General features: G+C 49.2%; 32 non-coding genes and 20 pseudogenes across 32 annotated transcripts; 4 read left to right on the forward strand and 48 right to left on the reverse strand.

The window, feature by feature from the left end:
• The first annotated feature begins 119 nt into the window (after nt 1-119).
• LOC132802669 (5S ribosomal RNA) lies at nt 120-238 on the forward strand. Its single transcript, XR_009637796.1, has one exon. It is a non-coding gene; the product is annotated as a 5S ribosomal RNA (ribosomal RNA).
• A 183-nt stretch (nt 239-421) lies between these two features.
• LOC132802291 (5S ribosomal RNA) lies at nt 422-540 on the forward strand. The gene has a single exon (XR_009637415.1). It is a non-coding gene; the product is annotated as a 5S ribosomal RNA (ribosomal RNA).
• Nucleotides 541-723: 183 nt separating this feature from the next.
• On the forward strand, nt 724-842 carry LOC132802623 (5S ribosomal RNA). Its single transcript, XR_009637750.1, has one exon. It is a non-coding gene; the product is annotated as a 5S ribosomal RNA (ribosomal RNA).
• A 183-nt stretch (nt 843-1,025) lies between these two features.
• Nucleotides 1,026-1,144, forward strand: LOC132802221 (5S ribosomal RNA). The gene has a single exon (XR_009637344.1). It is a non-coding gene; the product is annotated as a 5S ribosomal RNA (ribosomal RNA).
• A 215-nt stretch (nt 1,145-1,359) lies between these two features.
• LOC132802729 (5S ribosomal RNA) lies at nt 1,360-1,478 on the reverse strand (annotated as a pseudogene).
• Nucleotides 1,479-1,734: 256 nt separating this feature from the next.
• Nucleotides 1,735-1,829, reverse strand: LOC132802726 (5S ribosomal RNA; annotated as a pseudogene).
• A 193-nt stretch (nt 1,830-2,022) lies between these two features.
• Nucleotides 2,023-2,141, reverse strand: LOC132801998 (5S ribosomal RNA). Its single transcript, XR_009637119.1, has one exon. It is a non-coding gene; the product is annotated as a 5S ribosomal RNA (ribosomal RNA).
• Nucleotides 2,142-2,323: 182 nt separating this feature from the next.
• On the reverse strand, nt 2,324-2,442 carry LOC132802615 (5S ribosomal RNA). The gene has a single exon (XR_009637742.1). It is a non-coding gene; the product is annotated as a 5S ribosomal RNA (ribosomal RNA).
• Nucleotides 2,443-2,626: 184 nt separating this feature from the next.
• Nucleotides 2,627-2,745, reverse strand: LOC132802724 (5S ribosomal RNA; annotated as a pseudogene).
• Nucleotides 2,746-2,930: 185 nt separating this feature from the next.
• Nucleotides 2,931-3,049, reverse strand: LOC132802417 (5S ribosomal RNA). The gene has a single exon (XR_009637541.1). It is a non-coding gene; the product is annotated as a 5S ribosomal RNA (ribosomal RNA).
• Nucleotides 3,050-3,230: 181 nt separating this feature from the next.
• On the reverse strand, nt 3,231-3,349 carry LOC132802551 (5S ribosomal RNA). Its single transcript, XR_009637678.1, has one exon. It is a non-coding gene; the product is annotated as a 5S ribosomal RNA (ribosomal RNA).
• A 182-nt stretch (nt 3,350-3,531) lies between these two features.
• Nucleotides 3,532-3,650, reverse strand: LOC132802497 (5S ribosomal RNA). Its single transcript, XR_009637621.1, has one exon. It is a non-coding gene; the product is annotated as a 5S ribosomal RNA (ribosomal RNA).
• Nucleotides 3,651-3,831: 181 nt separating this feature from the next.
• On the reverse strand, nt 3,832-3,950 carry LOC132802594 (5S ribosomal RNA). Its single transcript, XR_009637721.1, has one exon. It is a non-coding gene; the product is annotated as a 5S ribosomal RNA (ribosomal RNA).
• Nucleotides 3,951-4,085: 135 nt separating this feature from the next.
• Nucleotides 4,086-4,204, reverse strand: LOC132802584 (5S ribosomal RNA). Its single transcript, XR_009637711.1, has one exon. It is a non-coding gene; the product is annotated as a 5S ribosomal RNA (ribosomal RNA).
• A 186-nt stretch (nt 4,205-4,390) lies between these two features.
• On the reverse strand, nt 4,391-4,509 carry LOC132802719 (5S ribosomal RNA; annotated as a pseudogene).
• A 179-nt stretch (nt 4,510-4,688) lies between these two features.
• LOC132802687 (5S ribosomal RNA) lies at nt 4,689-4,807 on the reverse strand. Its single transcript, XR_009637814.1, has one exon. It is a non-coding gene; the product is annotated as a 5S ribosomal RNA (ribosomal RNA).
• Nucleotides 4,808-5,290: 483 nt separating this feature from the next.
• LOC132802720 (5S ribosomal RNA) lies at nt 5,291-5,409 on the reverse strand (annotated as a pseudogene).
• Nucleotides 5,410-5,595: 186 nt separating this feature from the next.
• On the reverse strand, nt 5,596-5,714 carry LOC132801915 (5S ribosomal RNA). Its single transcript, XR_009637036.1, has one exon. It is a non-coding gene; the product is annotated as a 5S ribosomal RNA (ribosomal RNA).
• Nucleotides 5,715-5,897: 183 nt separating this feature from the next.
• LOC132802181 (5S ribosomal RNA) lies at nt 5,898-6,016 on the reverse strand. Its single transcript, XR_009637305.1, has one exon. It is a non-coding gene; the product is annotated as a 5S ribosomal RNA (ribosomal RNA).
• Nucleotides 6,017-6,199: 183 nt separating this feature from the next.
• Nucleotides 6,200-6,318, reverse strand: LOC132802471 (5S ribosomal RNA). The gene has a single exon (XR_009637595.1). It is a non-coding gene; the product is annotated as a 5S ribosomal RNA (ribosomal RNA).
• A 183-nt stretch (nt 6,319-6,501) lies between these two features.
• On the reverse strand, nt 6,502-6,620 carry LOC132802414 (5S ribosomal RNA). The gene has a single exon (XR_009637538.1). It is a non-coding gene; the product is annotated as a 5S ribosomal RNA (ribosomal RNA).
• A 186-nt stretch (nt 6,621-6,806) lies between these two features.
• Nucleotides 6,807-6,925, reverse strand: LOC132802668 (5S ribosomal RNA). The gene has a single exon (XR_009637795.1). It is a non-coding gene; the product is annotated as a 5S ribosomal RNA (ribosomal RNA).
• A 200-nt stretch (nt 6,926-7,125) lies between these two features.
• Nucleotides 7,126-7,243, reverse strand: LOC132802707 (5S ribosomal RNA; annotated as a pseudogene).
• Nucleotides 7,244-7,438: 195 nt separating this feature from the next.
• LOC132802716 (5S ribosomal RNA) lies at nt 7,439-7,554 on the reverse strand (annotated as a pseudogene).
• A 448-nt stretch (nt 7,555-8,002) lies between these two features.
• On the reverse strand, nt 8,003-8,121 carry LOC132802700 (5S ribosomal RNA). Its single transcript, XR_009637827.1, has one exon. It is a non-coding gene; the product is annotated as a 5S ribosomal RNA (ribosomal RNA).
• A 455-nt stretch (nt 8,122-8,576) lies between these two features.
• Nucleotides 8,577-8,695, reverse strand: LOC132802474 (5S ribosomal RNA). The gene has a single exon (XR_009637598.1). It is a non-coding gene; the product is annotated as a 5S ribosomal RNA (ribosomal RNA).
• A 455-nt stretch (nt 8,696-9,150) lies between these two features.
• LOC132802697 (5S ribosomal RNA) lies at nt 9,151-9,269 on the reverse strand. Its single transcript, XR_009637824.1, has one exon. It is a non-coding gene; the product is annotated as a 5S ribosomal RNA (ribosomal RNA).
• A 160-nt stretch (nt 9,270-9,429) lies between these two features.
• On the reverse strand, nt 9,430-9,548 carry LOC132802710 (5S ribosomal RNA; annotated as a pseudogene).
• A 186-nt stretch (nt 9,549-9,734) lies between these two features.
• Nucleotides 9,735-9,853, reverse strand: LOC132802607 (5S ribosomal RNA). Its single transcript, XR_009637734.1, has one exon. It is a non-coding gene; the product is annotated as a 5S ribosomal RNA (ribosomal RNA).
• Nucleotides 9,854-10,037: 184 nt separating this feature from the next.
• LOC132802418 (5S ribosomal RNA) lies at nt 10,038-10,156 on the reverse strand. Its single transcript, XR_009637542.1, has one exon. It is a non-coding gene; the product is annotated as a 5S ribosomal RNA (ribosomal RNA).
• A 184-nt stretch (nt 10,157-10,340) lies between these two features.
• Nucleotides 10,341-10,459, reverse strand: LOC132802705 (5S ribosomal RNA; annotated as a pseudogene).
• Nucleotides 10,460-10,648: 189 nt separating this feature from the next.
• LOC132802633 (5S ribosomal RNA) lies at nt 10,649-10,767 on the reverse strand. Its single transcript, XR_009637760.1, has one exon. It is a non-coding gene; the product is annotated as a 5S ribosomal RNA (ribosomal RNA).
• A 190-nt stretch (nt 10,768-10,957) lies between these two features.
• On the reverse strand, nt 10,958-11,076 carry LOC132802613 (5S ribosomal RNA). Its single transcript, XR_009637740.1, has one exon. It is a non-coding gene; the product is annotated as a 5S ribosomal RNA (ribosomal RNA).
• A 975-nt stretch (nt 11,077-12,051) lies between these two features.
• Nucleotides 12,052-12,170, reverse strand: LOC132802686 (5S ribosomal RNA). The gene has a single exon (XR_009637813.1). It is a non-coding gene; the product is annotated as a 5S ribosomal RNA (ribosomal RNA).
• Nucleotides 12,171-12,468: 298 nt separating this feature from the next.
• On the reverse strand, nt 12,469-12,587 carry LOC132802712 (5S ribosomal RNA; annotated as a pseudogene).
• A 183-nt stretch (nt 12,588-12,770) lies between these two features.
• Nucleotides 12,771-12,889, reverse strand: LOC132802699 (5S ribosomal RNA). Its single transcript, XR_009637826.1, has one exon. It is a non-coding gene; the product is annotated as a 5S ribosomal RNA (ribosomal RNA).
• Nucleotides 12,890-13,295: 406 nt separating this feature from the next.
• Nucleotides 13,296-13,414, reverse strand: LOC132802701 (5S ribosomal RNA). The gene has a single exon (XR_009637828.1). It is a non-coding gene; the product is annotated as a 5S ribosomal RNA (ribosomal RNA).
• A 184-nt stretch (nt 13,415-13,598) lies between these two features.
• Nucleotides 13,599-13,717, reverse strand: LOC132802688 (5S ribosomal RNA). The gene has a single exon (XR_009637815.1). It is a non-coding gene; the product is annotated as a 5S ribosomal RNA (ribosomal RNA).
• Nucleotides 13,718-14,128: 411 nt separating this feature from the next.
• Nucleotides 14,129-14,247, reverse strand: LOC132802704 (5S ribosomal RNA). Its single transcript, XR_009637831.1, has one exon. It is a non-coding gene; the product is annotated as a 5S ribosomal RNA (ribosomal RNA).
• A 490-nt stretch (nt 14,248-14,737) lies between these two features.
• LOC125422794 (5S ribosomal RNA) lies at nt 14,738-14,856 on the reverse strand (annotated as a pseudogene).
• Nucleotides 14,857-15,039: 183 nt separating this feature from the next.
• Nucleotides 15,040-15,158, reverse strand: LOC112491870 (5S ribosomal RNA). The gene has a single exon (XR_007241296.2). It is a non-coding gene; the product is annotated as a 5S ribosomal RNA (ribosomal RNA).
• Nucleotides 15,159-15,343: 185 nt separating this feature from the next.
• Nucleotides 15,344-15,462, reverse strand: LOC112491871 (5S ribosomal RNA; annotated as a pseudogene).
• Nucleotides 15,463-15,653: 191 nt separating this feature from the next.
• On the reverse strand, nt 15,654-15,771 carry LOC125422801 (5S ribosomal RNA). Its single transcript, XR_007241298.2, has one exon. It is a non-coding gene; the product is annotated as a 5S ribosomal RNA (ribosomal RNA).
• A 719-nt stretch (nt 15,772-16,490) lies between these two features.
• On the reverse strand, nt 16,491-16,609 carry LOC112491857 (5S ribosomal RNA). The gene has a single exon (XR_003056206.2). It is a non-coding gene; the product is annotated as a 5S ribosomal RNA (ribosomal RNA).
• A 178-nt stretch (nt 16,610-16,787) lies between these two features.
• Nucleotides 16,788-16,906, reverse strand: LOC112491872 (5S ribosomal RNA; annotated as a pseudogene).
• Nucleotides 16,907-17,086: 180 nt separating this feature from the next.
• On the reverse strand, nt 17,087-17,204 carry LOC112491874 (5S ribosomal RNA; annotated as a pseudogene).
• A 456-nt stretch (nt 17,205-17,660) lies between these two features.
• LOC112491860 (5S ribosomal RNA) lies at nt 17,661-17,779 on the reverse strand (annotated as a pseudogene).
• Nucleotides 17,780-17,955: 176 nt separating this feature from the next.
• LOC112491868 (5S ribosomal RNA) lies at nt 17,956-18,074 on the reverse strand (annotated as a pseudogene).
• A 1,298-nt stretch (nt 18,075-19,372) lies between these two features.
• On the reverse strand, nt 19,373-19,491 carry LOC125422804 (5S ribosomal RNA; annotated as a pseudogene).
• A 347-nt stretch (nt 19,492-19,838) lies between these two features.
• Nucleotides 19,839-19,957, reverse strand: LOC125422807 (5S ribosomal RNA; annotated as a pseudogene).
• A 204-nt stretch (nt 19,958-20,161) lies between these two features.
• On the reverse strand, nt 20,162-20,279 carry LOC125422805 (5S ribosomal RNA; annotated as a pseudogene).
• A 470-nt stretch (nt 20,280-20,749) lies between these two features.
• Nucleotides 20,750-20,868, reverse strand: LOC125422808 (5S ribosomal RNA; annotated as a pseudogene).
• Nucleotides 20,869-25,541: the final 4,673 nt, after the last annotated feature.

Below are 25,541 nucleotides of genomic sequence, written 5' to 3' on the forward strand. Positions count from 1 at the left end.
CCGAGGGAACTTGCTCGTTGGGCCGGTGCATCGATGCCGCTGCCCGGATCGTACCGAACGCATGCGGACCTGCTGCGCTGCTTCTTTTCCTTATATCCATTCTTTAGCATCACCATGTCGGGTGTGATCATACCAGCACTAATGCACCGGATCCCATCAGAACTTCGAAGTTAAGCGTGCTTCGCCGAGAGTAGTTCTAGGATGGGTGACCTCCTGGGAAGTCCTCGTGTTGCACACCTTTTTTTTTTCCTCTCTTTCCCCGCGCCTTTCACCCACGGAGTTTCCCTTTTCTCTCGGCCCGACCAAGGGAACTCGCTCGGTGGGCCGGTGCATCGATGCCGCCGCCCGGATCGCGCCGAACGCATGCGGACCTGCTGCGCTGCTTCTTTTCCTTATATCCATTCTTTAGCATCACCATGTCGGGTGCGATCATACCAGAACTAATGCACCGGATCCCATCAGAACTCCGAAGTTAAGCGTGCTTGGGCGAGAGTAATACTAGGATAGGTGACCTCCTGGGAAGTCCTCGTGTTGCACCCCTTTTTTTTTTCCTCTCTTTCCCCGCGCCTTTCACCCTCGGAGTTTCCCTTTTCTCCCGGCCCGACCGAGGGAACTTGCTCGTTCGGCCGGTGCATCGATGTCGCTGCCCGGATCGTACCGAACGCATGCGGACCTGCTGCGCTGCTTCTTTTCCTTATATCCATTCTTTAGCATCACCATGTCGGGTGTGATCATACCAGCACTAATGCACCGGATCCCATCAGAACTTCGAAGTTAAGCGTGCTTCGCCGAGAGTAGTACTAGGATGGGCGACCTCCTGGGAAGTCCTCGTGTTGCACACCTTTTTTTTTTCCTCTCTTTCCCCGCGCCTTTCACCCTCGGAGTTTCCCTTTTCTCTCGGCCCGACCGAGGGAACTCGCTCGGTGGGCCGGTGCATCAATGCCGCTGCCCGGATCGCGCCTAACTTATGCGGAGCTGCTGCGCCGCTTCTTTTCCTTATATCCATTCTTTAGCATCACCATGTCGGGTGCGATCATACCAGCACTAATGCACCGGATCCCATCAGAACTCCGAAGCTAAGCGTGCTTGGGCGAGAGTAGTACTAGGATGGGTGACCTTGTGGGAAGTCCTCGTGTTACACTACTCTCGCCCAAGCACTCTTAACTTCGAAGTTCTGATGGGATCCGGTGCATTAGTGCTGGTATGATCGCACCCGACATGGTGATGCTAAAGAATGGATATAAGGAAAAGAAGCGGCGCAGCAGGTCCGCATGCGTTCAGCGAGTTCCCTCGGTCGAGCCGGGAGAAAAGGGAAACTCCGAGGGTGAAAGGCGACCGGAAAGACAGGAAAAAAAAAAAAGGGCGGAACACGAGGACTTCGCAGGAGGTCAATCATCCTACCACAACTCTCGCCCAAGGACGTTTAACTTCGAAGTTCTGATGGAATCCAATGCATTAGTGCTGTTATGATCGCGCCCAAATGGGGATGCTAAAGAATGGATATAAGGAAAAGAAGCAGCGTTGTAGATTCGCATGGGTTCGGCGCGATCCTGGCAGCAGCATCGATGCACCGGCCCACCAAGCGAGTTCCCTCGGTCGGGAAGGGAGAAAAGGGAAACTCTGAGGGTGAAAGGCAAGGGGAAAGAGAGGAAAAAAAATAATAAAAAGGGGCTGCAACACGAGGACTTCCCAGAAGGTCACCCATCCAAGTACTACTCTTGCCCAAGCAGGCTTAACTTCCCAGGAGGTCACCCATCCTAGTACTACTCTCGCCCAAGCACGCTTAACTTCGGAGTTCTGATGGGATCCGGTGCGTTAGTGCTGGTATGATCGCACCCAACATGGTGATGCTAAAGAATGGATATAAGGAAAAGACGCAGCGCAACAGGTCCACATGGGTTCGGCGTGATCCGGGCGGCGGCATCGATGCACCGGTCCACCGAGCGAGTTCCCTCTGTCGGGCCGGGAGAAAAGGGAAACTTCGAGGGTGAAAGGCGCGGGGAAAGAGAGGAAAAAGAAAAAGGGGTGCAACACGAGGACTTCCCAGGAGGTCACCCATCCTAGTACTACTCTCGCCCAAGCAGGCTTAACTACGGAGTTCTGATGGGATCCGGTGCATTAGTGCTGGTATGATCGCACCCGACATGGTGATGCTAAAGAATGTATATAAGTAAAAGAAGCAGCGCAGCAGGTCCGCATGCGTTCGGCACGATCCGGGCAGCGGCATCGATGCACCGGCCCACCAAGCGAGTACCCTCGGTCGGGCCGGGAGAAAAGGGAAACTCCGAGGGTGAAAGGCGCGGGGAAAGAGAGAAAAAGAAAAAGGGTGTAACACGAGGACTCCCCAGGAGGTCACCCATCCTAGTACTACTCTCGCCCAAGCACGCTTAACTTCGGAGTTCTGAATGGATCCGGTGCATTAGTGCTGGTATGATCGCACCTGACATGGTGATGCTAAAGAATGGATATAAGGAAAAGAAGCAGTGCAGCAGGTCCGCATGCGTTCGGCGCGATCCGGGCAGCGGCATCGATACACCGGCCCACCGAGCGAGTTCCCCCGGTCGAGCCGGGAGAAAAGGGAAACTCCGAGGGTGAAAGGCGAACGGAAAGACAGGAAAAAAAAAAAAGGGCGGAACACGAGGACTTCCCAGGAGGTCAATCATCCTACCATAACTCTCACCCAAGAACGTTTAACTTCGAAGTTCTGATGGAATCCGATGCATTAGTGCTGGTATGATCACGCCCAAATGGGGATGCTAAAGAATGGATATAAGGAAAAGAAGCTGGGTAGTAGTTTCGCATGGGTTCGGCGCGATCCGGGCAGCGGCATCGATGCACCGGCCCACCGAGCGAGTTCCCTCGGTCGGGAGGGGAGAAAAGGGAAACTCCGAGGGTGAAAGTCACGGGGAAAGAGAGGAAAAAAAAAAAAGGGGGTGCAACACGAGGACTTCCGAGGAGGTCACCCATCCTAGTACTACACTCGCCCAAGCAGGCTTAACTTCGGAGTTCTGATGGGATCCGGTGCATTAGTTCTGGTATGATCGCACCCGTCATGGTGATGCTAAAGAATGGATATAAGGAAAAGAAGCAGCGCAGCAGGTCCGCATGCGTTCGGCGCGATCCGGGCAGCGGCATGGATGCACCGGCCCACCGAGCGAGTTCCCTCGGTCGGGCGGGGAGAAAAGGGAAACTCCGAGGGTGAAAAGCGCGGGGATAGAGAGGAAAAAAAAATGGTGCAACACGAGGACTTCCCAGGAGGTCACCTATCCTAGTACTACTCTCTCCCAAGCACGCTTAACTTCGGAGTTCTGATGGGATCCCGTGCTTTAGTGCTGGTATGATCGCACCTGACTTGGTGATGCTAAAGAATGGATATAAGGAAAAGAAGCGGCGCAGCAGGTCCGCATGCGTTCGGTGCGATCCGGGCGGCGGCATCATTGCACCGGCCCACCGAGCGAGTTCCCTCGGTCGGGCCGGGAGAAAAGGGAAACTCCGAGGGTGAAAGGCGCGGGGATAGAGAGGAAAAAAAAAAAGGTGCAACACGAGGAATTCCCAGGAGGTCACCTATCCTAGTACTACTCTCTCCCAAGCACGCTTAACTACGGAGTTCTGATGGGATCCGGTGCATTAGTGCTGGTATGATCGCACCCGACATGGTGATGCTATAGAATGGATATAAGGAAAAGAAGCAGCGCAGCAGGTCCGCATGCGTTCGGCACGATCCGGGCAGCGGCATCGATGCACCGGCCCACCAGGCGAATTCCCTCGGTCGGGCCGGGAGAAAAGGGAAACTCCGAGGGTGAAAGGCGCGGGGAAAGAGAGAAAAAAAAAATGGTGCAACACGAGGAATTCCCAGGAGGTCACCCATCCTAGTACTACTCTCTCCCAAGCACGCTTAACCTCGGAGTTCTGATGGGATCCGGTGCATTAGTTCTGGTATGATCGCACCCGACATGGTGATGCTAAAGAATGGATATAAGGAAAAGAAGCAGCGCAGCAGGTCCGCATGCGTTCGGCGCGATCCGGGCAGCGGCATGGATGCACCGGCCCACCGAGCGAGTTCCCTCGGTCGGGCGGGGAGAAAAGGGGTGCAACACGAGGACTTCCAAGGAGGTCACCCATCCTAGTACTACTCTCGCCCAAGCAGGCTTAACTTCGGATTTCTGATGGGATCCCGTGCTTTAGTGCTGGTATGATCGCACCTGACTTGGTGATGCTAAAGAATGGATATAAGGAAAAGAAGCGGCGCAGCAGGTCCGCATGCGTTTGGCGCGATCCGCGCAGCGGCATCGATACACCGGCCCACCGAGCGAGTTCCCTCGGTCGAGCCGGGAGAAAAGGGAAACTCCGAGGGTGAAAGGCGACCGGAAAGACAGGAAAAAAAAAAAAAAGGGCGGAACACGAGGACTTCCCAGGAGGTCAATCATCCTACCACAACTCTCGCCCAAGAACATTTAACTTCGAAGTTCTGATGGAATCCGATGCATTAGTGCTGGTATGATCGCGCCCAAATGGGGATGCTAAAGAATGGATATAAGGAAAAGAAGCAGGGTAGTAGGTTCGCATGGGTTCGGCGCGATCCGGGCAGCGGCATCGATGCACCGGCCCACCAGGCGAATTCCCTCGGTCGGGCCGGGAGAAAAGGGAAACTCCGAGGGTGAAAGGCGCGGGGAAAGAGAGAAAAAAAAAGGGTGTAACACGAGGACAACCCAGGAGGTCACCCATCCTAGTACTACACTCGCCCAAGCAGGCTTAACTTCGGAGTTCTGATGGGATCCCGTGCTTTAGTGCTGGTATGATCGCACCTGACTTGGTGATGCTAACGAATGGATATAAGGAATAGAAGCGGCGCAGCAGGTCCGCATGCGTTCGGCGCGATCCGGGCAGCGACATCGATACACCGGCCCACTGAGCGAGTTCCCTCGGTCGAGCCGGGAGAAAAGGGAAACTCCGAGGGGAAAGGCGACCGGAAAGACAGGAAAAAAAAAAAAAAGGGCGGAACACGAGGACTTCCCAGGAGGTCAATCATCCTACCACAACTCTCGCCCAAGAACGTTTAACTTCGAAGTTCTGATGGAATCCGATGCATTAGTGAGTTATGATCGCGCCCAAATGGGGATGCTAAAGAATGGATATAAGGAAAAGAAGCAGCGTTGTAGGTTCGCATGGGTTCGGCGCGATCCTGGCAGCGGCATCGATGCACCGGCCCACCAAGCGAGTTCCCTCGGTCGGGAAGGGAGAAAAGGGAAACTCTGAGGGTGAAATGCGCGGGGAAAGAGAGAAAAAAAAAAGGGCGGAACACGAGGACTTCCCAGGAGGTCAATCATCCTACCACAACTCTCGCCCAAGAACGTTTAACTTCGAAGTTCCGATGGAATCCGATGCATTAGTGCTGGTATGATCGCGCCCAAATGGGGATGCTAAAGAATGGATATAAGGAAAAGAAGCAGGGTAGTAGGTTCGCATGGGTTCGGCGCGATCCGGGCAGCGGCATCGATGCACCGGCCCACCGAGCGAGTTCCCTCGGTCGGGAGGGGAGAAAAGGGAAACTCCGAGGGTGAAAGTCACGGGGAAAGAGAGGAAAAAAAAAAAAAGGGGGTGCAACACGAGGACTTCCGAGGAGGTCACCCATCCTAGTACTACTCTCGCCCAAGCACGCTTAACTTCAGAGTTCTGATGGGATCCGGTGCATTAGTGCTGGTATGATCGCACCCAACATGGTGATGCTAAAGAATGGATATAAGGAAAAGAAGTAGCGCAGCAGGTCCGCATGCGTTCGGCGCGATCCGGGCTGCGGCATCGATGCACCGGCCCACCGAGCGAGTTCCCTCGGTCGGGCCGGGAGAAAAGGGAAAGTCCGAGGGTGAAAGGCGCGGGGAAAGAGAGGAAAAACAAAAAGGGTGCAACACGAGGACTTCCCAGGAGGTCACCGATCCTAGTACTACTCTCGCCCAAGCACGCTTAACTTCGGAGTTCTGATGGGATCCGGTGCATTAATGCTGGTATGATCACACCCGACACGGTGATGCTAAAGAATGGATATAAGGAAAAGAAGCAGCGCAGCAGGTCCGCATGCGTTCGGCGCGATCCGGTCTGCGGCATCGATGCACCGGTCCACCAAGCGAGTTCCCTCGGTCGGGCCGGGGGAAAAGGGAAAGCCCGAGGGTGAAAGGCACGGGGAAAGAGAGGAAAAAAAAAAAAGGTGCAACACGAGGACTTCCCAGGAGGTCACCCATCCTAGTACTACTCTCGCCCAAGCGAGCTTAACTTCGGAATTCTGATGGGATCCGGTGCATTAGTGCTGGTATGATCGCACCCGACATGGTGATGCTAAAGAATGGATATAAGGAAAAGAAGCAGCGCAGCAGGTCCGCACGCGTTCGGCGTGATCAGGGTAGCGGCATCGATGCACCGGCCCACCGAGCGAGTTCCCTCGGTCGGGCCGGGACAAAAGGGAAACTCCGAGGGTGAAAGGCGCGGGGAAAGAGAGGAAAAAAAAAAGGGGTGCAACACGAGGACTTCCCAGGAGGTCACCCATCCTAGTACTACTCTCGCCCAACCAGGCTTAACTTCGGAGTTCTGATGGGATCCGGTGCATTAGTGCTGGCATGATCGCACCCGACATGGTGATGCTAAAGAATGGATATAAGGAAAAGAAGAAGCGCAGCAGGTCCGCATGCGTTCGGCGCGATCCGGGCAGCGGCATCGTTGCACCGGCCCACGGAGCGAGTTCCCTCGGTCGGGCCGGGAGAAAAGGGAAACTCCGAGGGTAAAAGGCGCGGGGAAAGAGAGGAAAAAAAAAAAAAGGAGTGCAACACGAGGACTTCCCAGGAGGTCACCGGTCCTAGTACTACTCTCGCCCAAGCACGCTTAACCTCAGAGTTCTGATGGGATCCAGTGCATTAGTGTTGGTATGGTCGCACCCGACATGGTGATGCTAAAGAACGGATATAAGTAAAAGAAGCAGCGCAGCAGGTCCGCATGCGTTCGGCGCTATCCGAGCAGCGGCATCGATGCATCGGCCCATCGAGCGAGTTGCCTAGGTCGGGCCGGGAGAAAAAGGAAACCCCGAGGGTGAAAGGCGCGGGGAAAGAGAGTAAAAAAAAAAAAAAAAAAAAAAAAAGAGGGGTGCACATGAGGACTTCCCAGTAGGTCACCCATCCTACTACTACTCTCGCCCAAGCACGCTTAACTTCAAAGTTCTGATGGGATCCGGTGCACTAGTACCGGTATTATCGCACCCAACATGGTGATGCTAAAGAATGGATATAAGGAAAAGAAGCAGCGCAGCAGGTCCGCATGCGTTCGGTGCGATCAGGGCAGCGGCATCGGTGCATCGGCCCACCGAGCGAGTTCCCTCGGTCGGGCCGGGAGAAAAGGGAAACTCCGAGGGTGAAAGGCGCGAGAAAAGAGAGGAAAAGAAAAAAAAAAAAAAAGAGGGGTGCAACATGAGGACTTCCCAGTAGGTCACCCATCCTACTACTACTCTCGTCCAAGCACGCTTAACTTCAGAGTTCTGATGGGATCCTGTGCGCTAGTACCGGTATCGCACCGGACATGGTGATGCTAAAGAATTGATATAAGGAAAAGAAGCAGCGCAGCAGGTCTGCATGCGTTCGGTGCGATCCGGGCAGCGGCATCGATACATCAGCCCACCGAGCGAGTTGCCTCAGTCGGGCCCGGAGAAAAGGGAAACCCCGAGGGTGAAAGGCGCGGGGAAATAAATGAAAAAAAAAGGGGGTGCAGCATGAGGACTTCCCAAGAGGTCACCCATCCTAGTACTGCTCTGCATTAGTGCTGGTATGATAGCACCCGACATGGTGATGCTAAAGAATGGATATAAGGAAAAGAAGCAGCGCAGCAGGTCCGCATGCGTTCGGTGCGATCCAGGCAGCGGCATCGATGCACTGGCCCACCGAGCGAGTTCTCTCGGTCGGGCCGGGAGAAAAGGGAAACTCCGAGGGTGAAAGGCGTGAGGAAAGAGAGGAAAAAAAAAAAAAGAGGGGTGCAACATGAGGATTTCCCTGTAGCTCACCCATCCTAGTACTACTCTCGCCCAAGCACTCTTAACTTCAGAGTTCTGATCGGATCCGCTGCATTAGTGCTGGTATGATCGCACCCGAAATGGTGATGCTAAAGAATGGATATAAGGAAAAGAAGCAGCGCAGCAGGTCCGCATGCGTTCGGCGCGATCCGGGCAGCGGCATCGATCCATCGGCCCACCGAGCGAGTTGCCTCGGTCGGGCCGGGAGAAAAGGGAAACTCCGAGGGTCAAAGGCGCGGGGAAAGAGAGGAAAAAAACAAAAGGGGTGCAGCATGAGGACTTCTCAAGAGGTCACCCATCCTAGTACTGCTCTGCATTAGTGCTGGTATGATTGCACCCGACATGGTGATGCTAAAGAATGGATATAAGGAAAAGAAGCATTGCAGCAGGTCCGCATGCGTTCGGTTCGATCCGGGCAGCAGCGTCGATGCGCCGGCCCACCGAGCGAGTTCCCTCGGTCGGGCCGGGAGAAAAGGGAAACTCCGAGGAGGAAAGGCGCGGGGAAAGAGAGGAAAAAAGAAAAAAAAAAAAAAGGGGGCAACACGTGGACTTCCCAAGAGGTCACCCATCCTGGTACAACTCTCGCCCAAGCACGCTAAACTTCGGAGTTCCGATGGGATCCGGTGCATTAGTGCTGGTATGATCGCACCCGACATGGTGATGCTAAAGAATGGATATAAGGAAAAGCAGCAGCGCAGCAGGTAAGCATGCCTTCCGTGTGATCCGGGCAGCCTCATCGATGCATCGGCCCACCGAGCGCGTTGCCTCGGTCGGGCCGGGAGAAAAAGGGAAACTCCGAGGGTGAAAGGCACGGGGAAAGAGAGGAAAAAAAAAAAAAAAAGGGGTGCAGCATGAGGACTTCCCAAGAGGTCACCCATCCTAATACTGCTCTGCATTAGTGCTGGTATGATCGCACCTGACATGGTGATGCTAAAGAATGGATATAAGGAAAAGAAGCAGCACAGCAGGTCCGCATGCGTTCGGCGCGATCCGGGCAGCGGCATCGATGCGCCGGCCCACCGAACGAGTTCCCTCGGTCGGGCCGGGAGAAAAGGGAAACTCCGAGGAGGAAAGGCGCGACGAAAGAGAGGAAAAAAAAAGAAAAAAGGGTGCAACATGAGGACTTCCCAACAGGTCACCCATCCTAGTATTGCTCTCGCCCAAACACGTTTAACTTTGGAGTTCTAATAGGATCCGGTGCATTAGTGCTGGTATGATCGCACCCGACATGGTGAAGCCGCACAGCAGGTCCGCATGCGTTAGGTGCGATACGGGCAGCAGCATCGATGCACCGGCCCACCGAACGAGTTCCCTCGGTCGGGCCGGGAGAAAAGGGAAACTCCGAGGGTGAAAGGCGCGGGGAAGGAGCGAAAAAAAAAAAAAAAAAGGTGCCACACGAGGACTTGCCAGGAGGTCACCTGTCCGAGTACTAATCTTGCCCAAGCACGCTTAACTTCGGAGTTCTGATGGGATTCGGTGCATTAGTGCTGGTATGATCACACCGCACATGGTGACGCTAAGGAATGGATATAAGGAAAAGAAGCAGCGCCGTAGGGCCTCATGCGTTCGGCGTGATCCGGGCAGCGGCATCGATGCACCAGCCCATCGAGCGAGTTCCCTCGGTCGGGCCGGGAGGAAAGGGAAACTACGAGGGTGAAAGGCGTGGGGAAAGAGAGGAAAAAAAAAAAAAAGGCCGCAACACGAGGACTTCCCAGGAGGTCACCCATCCTAGTACTGCTCTCGCCCAGTGACGCTTAACTTCGAAGTTCTGATGGGATTCGGTGCATTAGTGCTGGTATGATCGCAACCCACATGGTGATGCTATGGATTGGATATAAGGAAAAGAAGCAGATCAGTAGGTCCGCATGCGTTAGGCGCGATCCGGGCAGTGCCATCGATGCATCGGCCCACCAAGGGAGTTGCCTTAGTCGAGCCGGGAGAAAAGGGAAACTCTGAGGGTAAAAGGCGCGGGGAAAGAGAGGAAAAAAAAAAAGGGGTGCAACACGAGGACTTCCCAGGAGGTCACCCGTCCTAGTACTACTCTCGCCCAAGCACGCTCAATTTCGGAGTTCTGATGGGATCCAGTGTATTAGTGCTGGTATGGTCGCACCCGGCATGGTGATGCTAAAGAACGGATATAAGGAAAAGAAGCAGCGCAGTAGGACCGCATGCGTTCGGCGCGATCCGAGCAGCGGCATCGATGCATCGGCCCACCGAGCGAGTTGCCTCGGTTAGGCCGGGAGAAATGGGAAACTCCGAGGGTGAAAGGCGTGGGGAAAGAGAGGGAAAAAAAAAAAGGGTGTAACATGAGGACTTCCCAGAAGGTCACCAATCCTCGTACTACACTCGTCCACGCACGCTTACCTTCGGAGTTCTGATGGGATCCGGTGCATTAGTGCTGGTATGATCGCACCCGACATGGCGATGCTAAAGAATGGATATAAGGAAAAGAAGCAGCGCATCATGTCTGCATGCGGTCGGTACGATCCGGCTAGCGGCATCGATGCGCCGGCCCACCGAGCGAGTTCCCTCGGTCGGGCCGGGAGGAAAGGAAAACTATGAGGGTGAAAGGCGTAGGGAAAGAAAGGAAAAAAAAAAAAAAAAAGCCCGCAACACGAGGACTTCCCAGGAGGTCACCCATCCTAGTACTGCTCTCGCCCAAGGACGCTTAACTTCGGAGTTCTGATGGGATTCGGTGCATTAGTGCTGGAATGATCGCAACCCACATGGTGATGCTAAGGAATGGATATAAGGAAAAGAAGCAGATCAGTAGGTCCGCATGCGTTCGGCGCGATCCGGGCAGTGCCATCGATGCATCGGCCCACCAAGTGAGTTGCCTCAGTCGAGCCGGGAGAAAAGGGAAACTCCGAGGGTAAAAGGCGCGGGGAAAGAGAGGAAAAAAAAAAAAAAAAAGGGGTGCAACACGAGGACTTCCCAGGTGGTCACCCGTCCTAGTACTACTCTCGTCCAAGCACGCTCAATTTCAGAGTTCTGATGGGATCCAGTGCATTAGTGCTGGTATGGTCGCACCCGACATGGTGATGCTAAAGAACGGATATAAGGAAAAGAAGCAGCGCAGCAGGACCGCATGCGTTCGGCGGGATCCGAGCAGCGGCATCGATGCATCGGCCCACCGAGCGAGTTGCCTCGGTCGGGCCGGGAGAAAAGGGAAACCCCGAGGGTGAAAAGCGCGGGGAAATAGAGGAAAAAAAAAAAAGGGGTGTAGCATGAGGACTTCGCAAGAGGTCACCCATCCTAGTACTGCTCTCCATAAGTGCTGGTATGATAGCACCCGACATGGTGATGCTAAAGAATGGATATAAGGAAAAGAAGCAGCGCAGCAGGTCCGCATGAGTTCGGTGCGATCCAGGCAGCGGCATCGATGCGCCGGCCCACCGAGTGAGTTGTCTCGGACGGGCCGGGAGAAAATGGAAACTCCGAGGGTGAAAGGCGCGGGGAAAGGGAGGAAAAAAACAAAAGGGGTGCAGAATGAGGACTTCCCAAGAGGTCACCCATCCTAGTAGTGCTCTGCATTAGTGCTGGTATGATCGCACCCGACATGGTGATGCTAAAGAATGGATATAAGGAAAAGAAGCAGCGCAGCAGGTCCGCATGCGTTCGGTGCGATCCGAGCAGCGGCATCGATGCATCGGCCCACCGAGCGAGTTGTCTCGGACGGGCCGGGAGAAAATGGAAACTCCGAGGGTGAAAGGCGAGGGAAAGAGAGGAAAAAAAAAAAGAAAGGGTGCAACATGAGGACGTCTCGAGAGGTCACCCATCCTAGTACTGCTCTACATTAGTGCTGGTACGATCGCACCCGACATGGTGATGCTAAAGAATGGATATAAGGAAAAGAAGCAGCGCAGCAGGTCCGCATGCGTTCGGTGCGATCCGGGCAGCAGCATCGATGCGCCGGACCACCGACCGAGTTCCCTCAGTTGGGCCGGGAGAAAAGGGAAATTCTGAGGGTGAAAGGCGTGGGGAAAGAGAGGAAAAAAGAAAAAAAAAGGGCGCAACACGAGGACTTCCCAAGAGGTCTCCCATCCTGGTACTACTCTCGCCGAAGCACGCTTAACTTCGGAGTTCTGGTGGAATCCCGTGTATTAGTGCTGGTATGATCACACTCAAAATGGTGATGCAAAAGAATGGATATAAGGAAAAGAAGCAGCGCAGCAGGTCTGCATGCGTTCGGCGCGATCCGGGCAGCGGCATCGATGCGTCGGCCCGCTGAGCGAGTTCCCTCGGTCGGGCTGGGACAAAAGGGAAACTCCGAGGGTGAATGGCGCAGGAAAGAGAAAAAAAAAAAAAAAGGTTGCAACATGAGGACTTCCCAGGAGGTCGCCTATCCTAGTACTTCTTTTGCCCAAGCATACTTAACTTCGAGGGTGAAAGGCGCGGGAAGGAGAAAAAAAAAAAAAAAAAAGGGGGTGCAACACGAGGACTTCCAAGGAGGTCACCCATCCTAGCACTTCTCTCCCCCAAGCACGCTTAGCTTCGAAGTTTTGATGGGATCCGATGTGTTTGTGCTGATATGATCGCACCTGACTTGCTGATGCTAAAGAATGGATATAAGGCAATAAAGCAGCACAGCAGGTGCGCATGCCCTCGGTGCGATCCGGGCAGCGGCATTGATGCATCGGCTCACCGAACGAGTTCCATCCGTGGCCCACGAGAGAAGGAAAACTCCGACGATGAAAGGCGCAGGAAAAAGAAGAAGAAAAAAAATGAGGTACAACACGAGGACTTCAAAAGAGGTCACCCATCCTAGTACTACTCTCCCCCAAGCACGTTTAACTTCAGAGTTCTGATGGGATCCGGTGCATTAGTGATGGTATGATCGCACCCGATATGCTGATGCTAAAGAATGCATATAAGGCAAAGAAGCAGCGCAGCAGGTCCGCATGCGCTCGGCGCGATCTAGGCAACGGCATCGATGCACCGGCCCACCAAGCGACTTCTATCTATCGGCCGAGGGGAAAAGGTAAACTCCGAGGCCGAAAGGAGCAGGAAAGAGGAAAAAAAAAAAACAAAGAAGGGGTTACAACCCGAGAACTTCCCAGGAGGCAACCCATCCTAGTACTGCTCTTGCCCAAGCACGCTTAACTTCGAGGGTGAAAGGCGTGGGATAGAGGAAAAAAAAAAGGGGTACAACACGAGGACTTCCAAGGAGGTCCCGAAACCTAGTACTACTCTCACCCATGCACGCTTAACGTCGAGGGTGAGAGGCGTGGGATAGAGAAAAAAAAAAAAAAGGGTGCAACACGAGGACTTCCAAGGAGGTCACCCATCCTAGTACTACCCTCCCCCAAGCACGCTTAGCTTCGAAGTTTTGATGGGATCCGGTGCACTTGTGCTGATATGATCGCACCTGACATGCTGATGCTAAAGAATGGATATAAGGCAATAAAGCAGCGCAGCAGGTGCGCATGCCCTCGGTGCGATCCGGGTAGCGGCATCGATGCATCGGCTCACCGAACGAGTTCCGTCCGTGGCCCACGAGAGAAGGAAAACTCCGAGGATGAAAGGCGCAGGAAAAAGAAGAAGAAAAAAAAATGAGGTACAACACGAGGACTTCAAAAGAGGTCACCCATCCTAGTACTACTCTCCCCCAAGCACGTTTAACTTCAGAGTTCTGATGGGATCCGGTGCATTAGTGTTGGTATGATCGCACCCGATATACTGATGCTAAAGAATGCATATAAGGCAAAGAAGCAGCGAAGCAGGTCCGCATGCGCTCGGCGCGATCTAGGCAACGGCATCGATGCACCGGCCCACCGAGCGACTTCTATCTGTCGGCCGAGGGGAAAAGGGAAACTCCAAGGCCGAAAGGCGCAGAAAAGAGGGAAAAAAAAAAACAAAGAAGGGGTTACAACACAAGAACTTCCCAGGAGGCCACCCATCCTAGTACTGCTCTTGCCCAAGCACGCTTAACTTCGAGGGTGAAAGGCGTGGGATAGAGGAAAAAAAATAAGGGGTGCAACACGAGCACTTCCAAGGAGGTCACGAAACCTAGTACTACTCTCACCCATGCACGCTTAACGTCGAGGGTGAGAGGCGTGGGATAGAGAAAAAAAAAAAAAAAAAAGGGTGCAACACGAGGACTTCCAAGGAGGTCACCCATCCTAGTACTACCCTCCCCCAAGCACGCTTAGCTTCAAAGTTTTGATGGGATCCGGTGCATTTGTTCTGATATGATCGCACCCGACATGGTGATGCTAAAGAATGGATACAAGGCAATGAAGCAACACAGCAGGTCCACATGCGCTTGGCGCGATCCGGGCAGCGGCATCGATGCACCGGCCCACCGAACGAGGTCACCCATCCTTATTATACTCTCGCCCAAGCACTCTTGACTTCGGAGTTCTGATGGTATCCGGTGCATTAGTGCTGGCATGATCGCACCCGACATGTTGATGCTAAAGAATGGATATCAGGCAAAGAAGCAGCGCAGTAGGTCGGCATGCGTTCGGTGTGATCCGGGCAGCGGCATCGATGCATCAACCCACCAAGCGAGTTTCGTTTGTCGGCCCAGGAGAAAAGGAAAACTCCGAGGTTGAAAGGAGCAGGAAAGAGAAAAAAAAGGATTCAACAAGGGAACTTCCCAGGAGGTCACCCATCCTAGTACTACTCTCGCCCTAGCACACTTAACTTCGAGGGTGAAAGGCATGGGAAAGAGAAAAAAAAAAAAAAAAAGGGGTGCAACACAAGGACTTTCAAGGAAGTCACCCATCCTAATACTACTCTCCCCCATGCACGCTTATCTTCGGTGTTTTGATGGGATCCGGTGCATTAGTGCTGGTATGATCACACCCGACATGCTGATGCTAAAGAATGGATATAGGCCAAAGAAGCTGCATAGCTAGTCCGCATGCGTTTGGCTTGTTCCGGGCAGCGGCATCGATGCACCGGCCCACCGACCAAGTTTCGTCAGTTGGGCCAGCAGAAATGGGAAATTCCAAAGGTGAAAGGCGCGGGAAAGAGAAAAGAAAAAAAAAAGGGTGCAACACGGGGACTTCCCAAGAGGTTACCCATCCTCGTACTACTCTCACCCTAGCACGCTTGACTTCGGAGTTCTAATGGGATCCGGTGCGTTAATGCCGGTAGGATCACACCCGACATGCCAATGCTAAAGAATGGATATAAGGCAAGGAAGCAGCGCAGTGGGTCTGCATGCATTTGGCGCTATCCAAGCAGCGGCATCGATGCACTGGCCCACCGAGTGAGTTCCATCGGTCGGGCCAGGAGAAATGGGAAACTCCGAGGGTGAAAGGCGCGGGGAAGAGAAAAAAAAAAAAAAAAAAGGTGCAGCATGAGGACTTCCCTAGAGGTCACCCATCCTAGTACTACTCTCACTCAAGCATGCTTAACTTCAGAGTTCTGATGGGATCCGATGCATTAGTGATGGTATGATCGCACTCGACCTGCCAATGCTAAGGAATGGATATAAGGCAGATAAGCAATGCAGTAGGTCCGCATGCGTTCAGAGCGATCTGGGCAGCGGAATCGATGCACCGACCCACCAAGTGAGTTTCGTTGGTCGGCTCGAGAGAAAAGGAAACTCCGAGGGTGAAAGGCATGGGAAAGAGAAGAAAAAAAGAAAAAAAAAAAAAGGATGCAACACGAGGACTCCCAGGAGGTCAACCATCCTAGTACTACTCTCGTCCAAGCACGCTTAACTTCAAAGTTCTGATGGAATCCAGTGCATTAGTGCTGGTATGATTGCACCAGACATGCCGATGCTAAAGAATGGCTATAAGACAAAGAAGCCGTGCAGCGCGTCCATATGCGTTCGGCTTGATCTGGGCAGCGGCATCATTGGACTGACTCGCTGTGTGAGTTTCGTGGGTACGGCTGGGAGAAAAGGGAAACTCCGAGGGTGAAAGGCGCGGGAAAGAAACAACAAGGGGCGCAATGCGATTACCCAAGAGCTCACCTATCCTAGTACTACTCTCGCCCATGCACACTTAGCTTCGGAGTTCTAATGGGATCCGGGACATGCTGATGCTAAAGAATGATATAAGTCAAAGAAGCCGTGCAGCAGGTCCGCATGCATTTGGTACAATTCGAGCAGCGATGTCGATACACCGGCCCACTAACCGAGTTCCATTGCTCGGGCGGGGAAAAAGGGGAAACTTCAAGGCTGAAAGGAGCAAAAAAAAAAAAAAAGTTGTAACATGAGGACACCCCAGGGGATCACCCCTCCTACCACTACCCTCACCAAAGTTCTGATGGAATCCAGTGCATTAGTGCAGGTTCGATCACACCTGACATGCTGATGCTAAAGAATGGATATAAGGCGAAGAAGCCGCGCAGCAGGTCCGCATGCATTCGAGACGATCTTGACAGCAGCATCGATGCACCAGCTCACTGTTCGAGTATCCTTGATCCGACTAAGAGAGAAGGAAAACTCCGAGGGTGAAAGACGCGGGAAAGAAAAAAAAAAAAAAAGGTGCAACATGAGGACTTTCAAGGAGGTCACCCATCCTAGTACTACTCTCACCCAAGCACGCTTAATTTCGGAGCTCTGATGGGATCCAGTGCATTAGTACTGATATGATCGCACCCCACATGCTGATGCTAAAGAACGATTATAAGATAAAGAGGCGATGCAACAGGTCCGCATGCATTCAGTTCGATCCGGACAGTGGCATAGATGCACCGTCCCACCGAGCGAGTTTCATCGGTCAAGCCGAGAGAAAAGGGAAACTCCAAGGGTGAAAGGCGCGGGAAAGAGAAAAAAAAAGGTGTGCAACACGAGGACTTCCCTGGTGTTCACTCATCATAGTACAACTCTCACCCAAGCACGTGTAACTTTGGTGTTCTGATGGGATCCGGTGCATTAGTGCTAGTATGGTCACTCCTGATATGTTGATGCTAAGAAATGGATATAGGGTAAAGAAGCCACGCAGTAAGCCCGCATATGTTTGGTGTGATCCGAGCAGCGGCATTGATGCATTGGCCCACCTAGCGAGTTCAATTGGTCGGGCCGAGAGAAAGGGGAAACTCCGAGGGTGAAAGGCACAAGAAAGAAAAAAAAAAAAAAAGGTGTAGCACGAGGACTTCCCATGAATCAACCATCCTAGTACTACTCTTGCCCAAGCATGCTTAACTTCGAAGGTCTAATGGGATCTGGTGCAGTAGTGCTGGTATGATCACACCCGACACGTTGATGCTAAAGAATGGATATAAGGCAAAGAAGCGCTGCAGCAAGTCCGCATGCGTTTGGCAGGATCTGTGTAGTGGCATCGATGCACCAACTCGCCGTGCGAGTTTCGTCGGTTGGGCCGGGAGAAAAGGAAAACTCTGGGGGTGAAAGGCGCGGGAAAGAAACAAAAAGGGGCATATCCTATTACTACTCTCGCCTAAGCATGCTTAACTTCGGAGTTCTGATGGGATCCATTGCGTTAGTGTTGGTATGATTGCACCCAACATGTTGATGCTAAAGAATGGATATAAGGCAAAGAATCCATGCTGCAGGTTCGCATGCATTTAGTGCAGTTCGGGCAGCGATGTTAATGCACCGGCCCACCGAGCGAGTTCCGTTGGTTGGGCTAGGAAAAAAGGGAAACTCTAAGGGTGATAGGCACAAGAAAGAAAAAAAAAAAAAAAAAAAAAAAAGGTCCAACACGAAAGCTTCCCAGAAGGTCACCCATCCTAGTACTACTCTTGCCCAAGCACACTTAACTTCAAAGTTCTAATGAGATCTAGTACATTAGTGCTGGTATGATCGCACCCGGCATGCTAATGCTAAAGAATGCATATAAGGCAAAGAAACCGCGCAGCAGGTACGCATGCATTCACTGCGATCTGAGCAGAGGCATCAATGCACCAGCCCACCTGGCAAGTTCAGTAGGTAGGGCAGGGAAACAAGGGAAACTCCAAGGGTGAAAGGCACGGGAAAGAAAAAAAAAAATGTGCAACACGAGGACTTCCCAGGAGGTCACCGATCCTAGTACTACTCTTGCCCAAGAACGATTAACTTTGGAGTTCTGATGGGATCCGATGCATTAGTGCTAGTATGATCACACCTGACATGCTGGTGCTGAAGAATTACAATAAGGCTCACAGTTTTGAAAGACGCCGAGCAACAAATCTGTATTCGGCCAGTGCGTTCGGCATGATCTGGCCAGCGGCATCGATGCACCGACCCACCAAGTGCGTTTCATCATTGGGCTGGGAAAAAAAGGAATCTCCAAGGGTGAAAGGTGCAAAAATGAAAAAAGGGTGCAACCCGAGGACTTCCAAGGATGTCACCCATTCTAGTATTGCTCTTGCTTGTGCGTGCTTAACTTTGAAAATTCTGATGGGATCTGTTGCATTAATGCTGGTAAGATCGAGCTCGACATGCTGCAGCTAAAGAATAGATATAAGGAAAGCAATTTTGAAAGCCACCGCATAAGAGATCCGCATTTGGGTGGCATATTTGATGTGATCCGGCCAAAGACATTGATGCACCAACACAATGAGTGAGTTCTGTCAATCGGATCAGGAAAAAAAGGGAAATTGGAAGGCTAAAAGGTGCAAAAGAAAAAGGGTGTGACAAGAGGACCGCCTTGTGTGACCATCCAAATAGCGACATCGATGCCCCAAAACATCGAGCGAGCTTCGTTAGTCGGGGCTAAAAAAAAGCGTAACTCCAAGGGTGAGGGGTGAAAAAAAGAGAAAAAGTAAATGGGCTTCTAGGTGTGGTATTTCATTAGTGATTCTTTCAGGACTGTGACTTGTTACATCGTTTTACTACTTTGTGGAGACCTATGTTTTTGGAACAATTGCCCGGACCTGTCACTGTGACCCCCTTTGTTAGGAGGCATCCCTTCTCCCGAACTTGCAGGGCTATTTGCCAGAGTTACTTAGAGAGAGTTGTCTCACACCCCTAGGTACTCTCTACTTACCCACCTATGTTGTTTTCGAGTACAAGTACCCTTTTCCTAGGTGTATGGAATGGGTTACTTCAGCACTGTAGTGCCTGCTACTTGAACATTGGCTCATGGCATTTTCTCTACCCTTTCTTACCCTGAAAAAGCAGGGGGGGGCTGCCACAAGGACTTCTCTGGAGGTCACCCAACCTAGTAAACATGCTTAACTTCAAAGTTTCGATGGGATCTGATGCATTAATGCTGGTATAATCGCACAAGACATACTGGTGCTAAAGAATGGATATAAGGTGCGCAATTTTGAATGCCACCGTGCAACACATCTGCATCTTGATAGCACATTCAACTTAATCTGGGCAACAGCTTCGATGCAACAACCCACCAAGCAAGTTCCATCAGTTGAGCTAGGAAAGAAAGCAAACTCTGAGGATGAAAGGCGCAAAAAGGAAAAAGAGTGGTACAACCTGAGGACATCCCAAGAAGTCACCCATTCTAGTTCTACTCTTAACCAAGCAAGCTTAACTTCAAAGTTCTAATGGGATCCAATGCATTAGTACTGGTATGATCGCACCCAATATGCTGGTGCTAAAGAATGGATATAAGGCTTGTAGTTTTGAAAGCCACCATGCAATAGATTCACATTCAGGTGGGGCGTTCAATGTGGTCCAGGTAGCGGCATCAATGCAATGTCCCACCATGTGAGTTCCATCAGTCGAGCTGGGTAAAAAGGGAAACTCCAAGTGTGAAAGGTGCAAAGAAGAAGGGAAAAAAAAAAAAAAAAAGGTGCAACATGAAGACTTTACAAGAGGTCACCCATCCTTGTACTAGTCTCGATACATTGACCCACTGAGTGAGTTCTGCCAGTCGGGCTAGAAAAAAAGGAAAACTTCAAGGGTGAAAATTGTAAGAAAGAAAAAAAAGGGGTGCGACATGAAAACTTCAAAGGAGGTCACCCATCCTAATACTACTCTCACCTAAACACGCTTAACTTTGGAATTCTGATGGGATTGGGTGCAATATTGCTAGTATGGTCATGCCCAACATGCTTGTGCTAAAGAATGGATATAAGACACATGGTTTTGAAAGCCACCACACAACAGATTTGGATTCATATAGCTCAGCATGATCTAGCGATAGCATTGATGCACGGACCCATTGAATGAGTTTCATCAGTTGGGCCAGGAAAAAATGTAGACTGCGAGGGTGAAAGGTGCAAAAAAGGAAAAAAAAAAAAAAAAAAAAAAAGATGCAACACGAAAATTTCCGAGGAGGTCACCATCCTAATACTGCTCTAACCCAAGCACGCTTAACTTTGGAGTTCTGATGGGATCTGTTACATTAGTGCTGGTATGATCGCGCCTGACACATTACTTCTATAGAATAAATACAAGGTGATCGGTTTTTAAAGCTATCGTGTGACAAATCCGCATTTGAGCAACGTGTTTGACATGATATAGCCAGCGACATTGATGCACCGACCCACCAAGCAAGTTTCATCAATCGAGCTAGGAAAAAAAGGAAACTCCGAGGGTGAAAGGTGTAAAAAAAATAAATAAAAAAAGGGTGCAACAAAAGGATCCTAGGAGGTCACATCACTTTCGCCCTAGCACGCTTAACTTTGGAGTTCTAGTGGGATACAATGCATTAGTGCTGATATGATTGCATTGAACATGCTCACGCTAAAGAATAGATATAAGGCGTGTGGTTTTGAAAGCCACTGTGCAATAGATTCGCATTCGGGCAGCATCTACACCGAACTGCCAATTGAGTTCCATCAATAGGGCCAGGAAAGAAGGGAAACTTTAATAATAAATGGTGCTAAAAAGAAAAAAAGGTGCAACACAAGGACTTCCTAGGAGATTACCCATCCTGGTATTGCTCTCGCCTAAGCACACTTAGCTTCGATGTTCTGTTGGGGTTTGGTGCATTAATGCTGGTATGATCACACTTGAAATATTGCAGCTAAAGAATGGATGTAAGGTGTGACACCCCGTCCCAAATCACATCGGAATTCGTGCACGTTGACGGAGGTTGACCGTTGATCGTTGATCAAGGGGTCAAAAGTTGACTTTTTAACTCGGATAGAATTCTAGGTTGACTAAGGTACCATTATGAAGTACACGTTGGCACGAGTTCATAGACTAGTAGCAAGTTGAAAACGGAGCTACGGTTTGAAAGTTATGAGCAAAACAAGTTGAGGTCCAAACTGTCCAAGGGGTGCCGGAGTTGACTTTTTATTCATGCAAGGTTGAGATTTGACTCATGCATGGTTGTGAAGTGCTCATCGATACGAGTTCGTAGACTAGTGGCACGTCCGATTTGGACATGTGGTTTGAAAGTTATGGACTTGTAGAGTTTTTCAAATACTGTATTATTTTAATATTATTTTTTAAACGTGTAACGATGTGCCATGTGTGACTTAATAAATGTGACCATGTGTCACCATGTTGAGATGCCACATGTCAACCGTGTTTAATACCAAATTATTTTATTGTTATTTTAAATTATTATATTATTTTTTTAATATTATTTAATTATTTAATTATTTAATTTATTTTCCTTTTTCTTTTTCTTTTTCTTTTTCTTTTTCTTTTCTTCTCCCCATGTGGGAAAAAAGGGGGGGGGACACGGGAGGAATTTCTTTCTCCTTCTTCTTCCTCTTCTTCTTCCTTCTTCTTCTTCTTCTCTTTTCTTTTCTTCTCTCCCTCGGGTCCACCGGCCTTCACAAATTCCGGCCACCCATTGCCCACACGCACCAGCCACCATCTAAGACCACACACTGGCGAGCTCACCAGCCAAATTTGGCGACCGGCCGGCCGGCGACGCGCCCAGATCGGGCCGGTGAAGTCGGCGGCGGCGGCTTGAAATTTTTCGGCGATTCCGCCGTATTCCGGCCAGCCCAGTCCAAATTGCCACCCTTTTCCCCCTATTTTGGGTCCTCTGAGTTCAAATATGGCCTCCAATTTCCAAAATTCAAAGCGGTTTGCAAGATACGAAGGGATCATAACCGGTCGAAACTTTCCGGCCAAATTCCAGCCACCACCGGCGAAATTGGGGTCGATGGAGGCCGATAATGCGATCCTCGTTCCACAAGCTTCGATTCGGTATATTATTCAACAATTTTGGTTAACGTTTGTGTTTAACCCCCCGGGTATCGGGTATTATTTACCCGAATAAAATATTAATTTATTTGACTGTGTGAATTATGTTCTAGGAGCACGGGTGAGTCATGGAATTGATCCCATGGTGGATCTTGGATTAATTGCGTACTCCAGGTGAGTGACCCACCTTTAAAAATGTTTTGGGGTAATTAATTATATTTATTTGGTGTTTAATTGATATCTGCAATTATGCTCATGTGGTGAAATTTAATTATAATTATGGAAAAATATTATTTTATATGTATGTGTATGTTATTGGTGCTAAATGGAATTTTTGGGTTATTAAGAAATTTCCGATTTTTATTATTGTGATTTAATTGTATTTATTACACATGAGTAAGTATTTTCAGTAATTAATTGTGTCTGGATTTTATATTATTTTTGGGCATAATTGGTTTGAATATTTTAAGGAAATTATTTGTTTAATTGGTGGTTTAAATTTATAATTATGCCCGTGGTATATTACTTGTTGAACCTCGTGTTACGAGAAAAATTATTGTTTTATCGTTATCGATGTTTTCGTATCGGGTATGTTAAAAGGAAATGTGGGATGGTAAATGTGAAAATTGGTATATTTCCCACGGTAATTTTGGAAAACGGTACGGTTATAATTAATTTAATAATTATTTTAGACGCACTCATACAGTATTGGTGTTCTGGTGTATATGTGGTTTAGCGCGCAAGTATTATATCTCCCGTGAGTTGCCATTGGACCGAGGGCAGGCAAGTCTTATATATTGCGCATCAGCCACCCCCCTCCTTGGCTAGGATGACGGTTTCAGCAGCGGTACTGTCAGGACGCCGAAGTACCGTATGCAAGTTTCTCTCTTTAATCTCCCCGCCAGTCGGTGCTCGGGACGCTGGGTATCGGAGGGCATCACTGATATATGGTGTGGTGCGTCAAGTATAAATTTTTGGATGGAAATTTCAAACCCCAAAGTGTTCAAAAATTATTTATTATAATTTATTACATTTTACTATATTTGGGGTATTTATTTATCTATTGTTTATTAAATTGTTTGATCCCTTGGTTTTTAGGAAATACGAATATCGGGTTTTGTGAAAATGTTTTGAAAAGGAGAGCATTTCCAACGGAGTGAATAGTGAGGGTTTTGAGAGAAATTATTACTTCAATTGTTTATTATTTATTTATCTATTTAATTATCGGTATTAATTAAATTCCTTTATTTGTTATATAATTAATATTAAAAGTGTTCAGTAGATAGGGTCACTCACTGAGATGATTAGCATCTCATATTTTTAAATTCCGTTCCCCTAGGTCCAGGTTGGGAGACGTTGATCGTCCGAGGCGAGCCCGACGTCTCAGTTCGTTGCTGAAAGTCCAAGAAGTATTTCTTCCCTTTTTCCTGTTCATCTTGTATTGCTTCCTTATCTGTCATTGTATTAATTCCATATTTATTTGTATAACGCTCTGTATACTATATTGGACGTTCAATTGTTATTTATGCACTGAGTTGCTGTTATTTCTTTGAAGTGCTGTAAATTTGTGGAAACAAATTGTAGTAACGTGGGAGGAATAAGGGGATGTTTTTAGAAGTGTGTTTTCAGTGCAGGAATTTTTGGTTAGTCCTATCCTTAGGGGAAATGCTGCCGGATTTTCCGTTGGAAGGTTCGGTGGTATTTCCCTGGGATCAGGGCTTGTCTAGGGTTCCGGGGAGGAATCTTGGACGGGTCCTGACATAAGGCGTATGGTATTGAAAGCTGCTGCATAAAAGATTTGGATTTGGACAATGTGTTTAGCGTGATGCAAGCAACAACATTGTTGCATCGACCCACCAAGTGAGTTCTGTCAATTAGACTGGGAAAGAAGAAAACTTCGGGAGTAAAAGGTGCAAAAAAGAAAAAGGGTTGCAGCACGACGACTTTCCAAAAGGTCACTCATCCTAATACTCTCACATATGCACCCTTTACTTCAGAGTTCTAATGGGATCCAATCTTTCATTCTGGTGTGATCACACCCAACATGTTAGTGCTAAAGAATAGATATAGGGGACGTGGTTTTGAAACCTGCTGTACAATAAATCCACATCTGGGCAATGTGTTTGGCATGATCTGGGCAATGGCATGCACTGTCCAATGTGTTCCATCAATCGAGACTAAAAAAAAGAAAAACTCCAAAAGTAAAAGGTGCAAAAAAGAAAGAATGATGTAGCACATGGACTTTAAGTTTTGACAATGTTATCATCTGGCTCCTTATTTATTTTGATGATCTAATAATTGATAGGAATTTTTTAATTATGTTTAATTTTGTTATTAAGGATCTTGGTGACAAGTTTTCCATAAAGGATCTTTGTGTTCTTCATTTCTTTCTTGGTGTTGAAGTAACTCATTCAAAATCATTGGGTTTGTTTTTATCTCAGAGGACATATATATCTAGCCTTTTGAATTGTACCAATATGCTTGGCTCCAATTCACTTCAAACTCCACTATGCTCTAGCACATCTCTTTCTCTCCTTGATGATACAAATTTGGCCAATCCTACTACCTATTGTCCGGTTGTTGGTAATCTTCAATATCTGTCTCTTTCTCATCCTGATATTAGGTTTGCTATTAATAAACCTTCCCAATTCATGCATAAGCCAACTAAACATCATTGGAGTGTCATTAAATGGGTGCTTCTATATCTCAATGGCAATATGGATCATGGCGTATTTTTACATAAATAGTCACCTCTAAATTTTCATACTTTCTCGAATGCTGACTGGTCTAGTGATAAGGATGATTATATTTCCATGAGTTCTCATATTTTATTTCTTGGTAAAAATTCAATCCCTCGTGGCCCTAAGAAACAATGTTCAATGGCTTGTTCTTCTACTAAGGTTGAGTCTGCTCTGTTGCCTTTACCTTTGCCGAAGTGTGTTGGGTCCAATCCTTATTGCACAAGTGAAGGTGCTATTTCTTGAGCCACATTAATTTACTATGATAATGTTTCTGCAACATATCTCTATGCCAATCGTCTTTTTCCAATGAAGACCATCAAGGTTGATTTCCACTTTGTTTGGAATCAAGTTCAGTGTGGTGCATCATGGGTATATCACATTCCTTCTCCTAATTAGGTAGTTGATATACTGACTCATCCTCTTTCTCGAGCTTAGTTTCATCTTGTTCATTGCAAGATTGGTCTCTCTAATTAGAGCACAATCTTTGCATAATCATATTAGGATCTCTTGCATCGATGGGTGACCATCAGGCTTTTGAAATGCGACTGGAGGGGGTCCTCTCTTTCCATGGAAGACATGGCATTCCAATAGCTGCTGTGGGGGTTCAACCTTTAATCTTTCCTAAAGCCCAAGGTTTCAACCCTAGAAACCCTAGAGAGAGCATTATAAATAGATGCTTATTTTCAGTCTTGTATCACATAACACAGTATAGAAAATACAGGTTTTGATAGAGGCTGAGAGAAGTTTTTTGCTGTATAAATTTTATAGTTATAATACATCT

Source organism: Ziziphus jujuba, chromosome 2, assembly GCF_031755915.1.
Source record: "Ziziphus jujuba cultivar Dongzao chromosome 2, ASM3175591v1".
NCBI lineage: Eukaryota > Viridiplantae > Streptophyta > Magnoliopsida > Rosales > Rhamnaceae > Ziziphus > Ziziphus jujuba.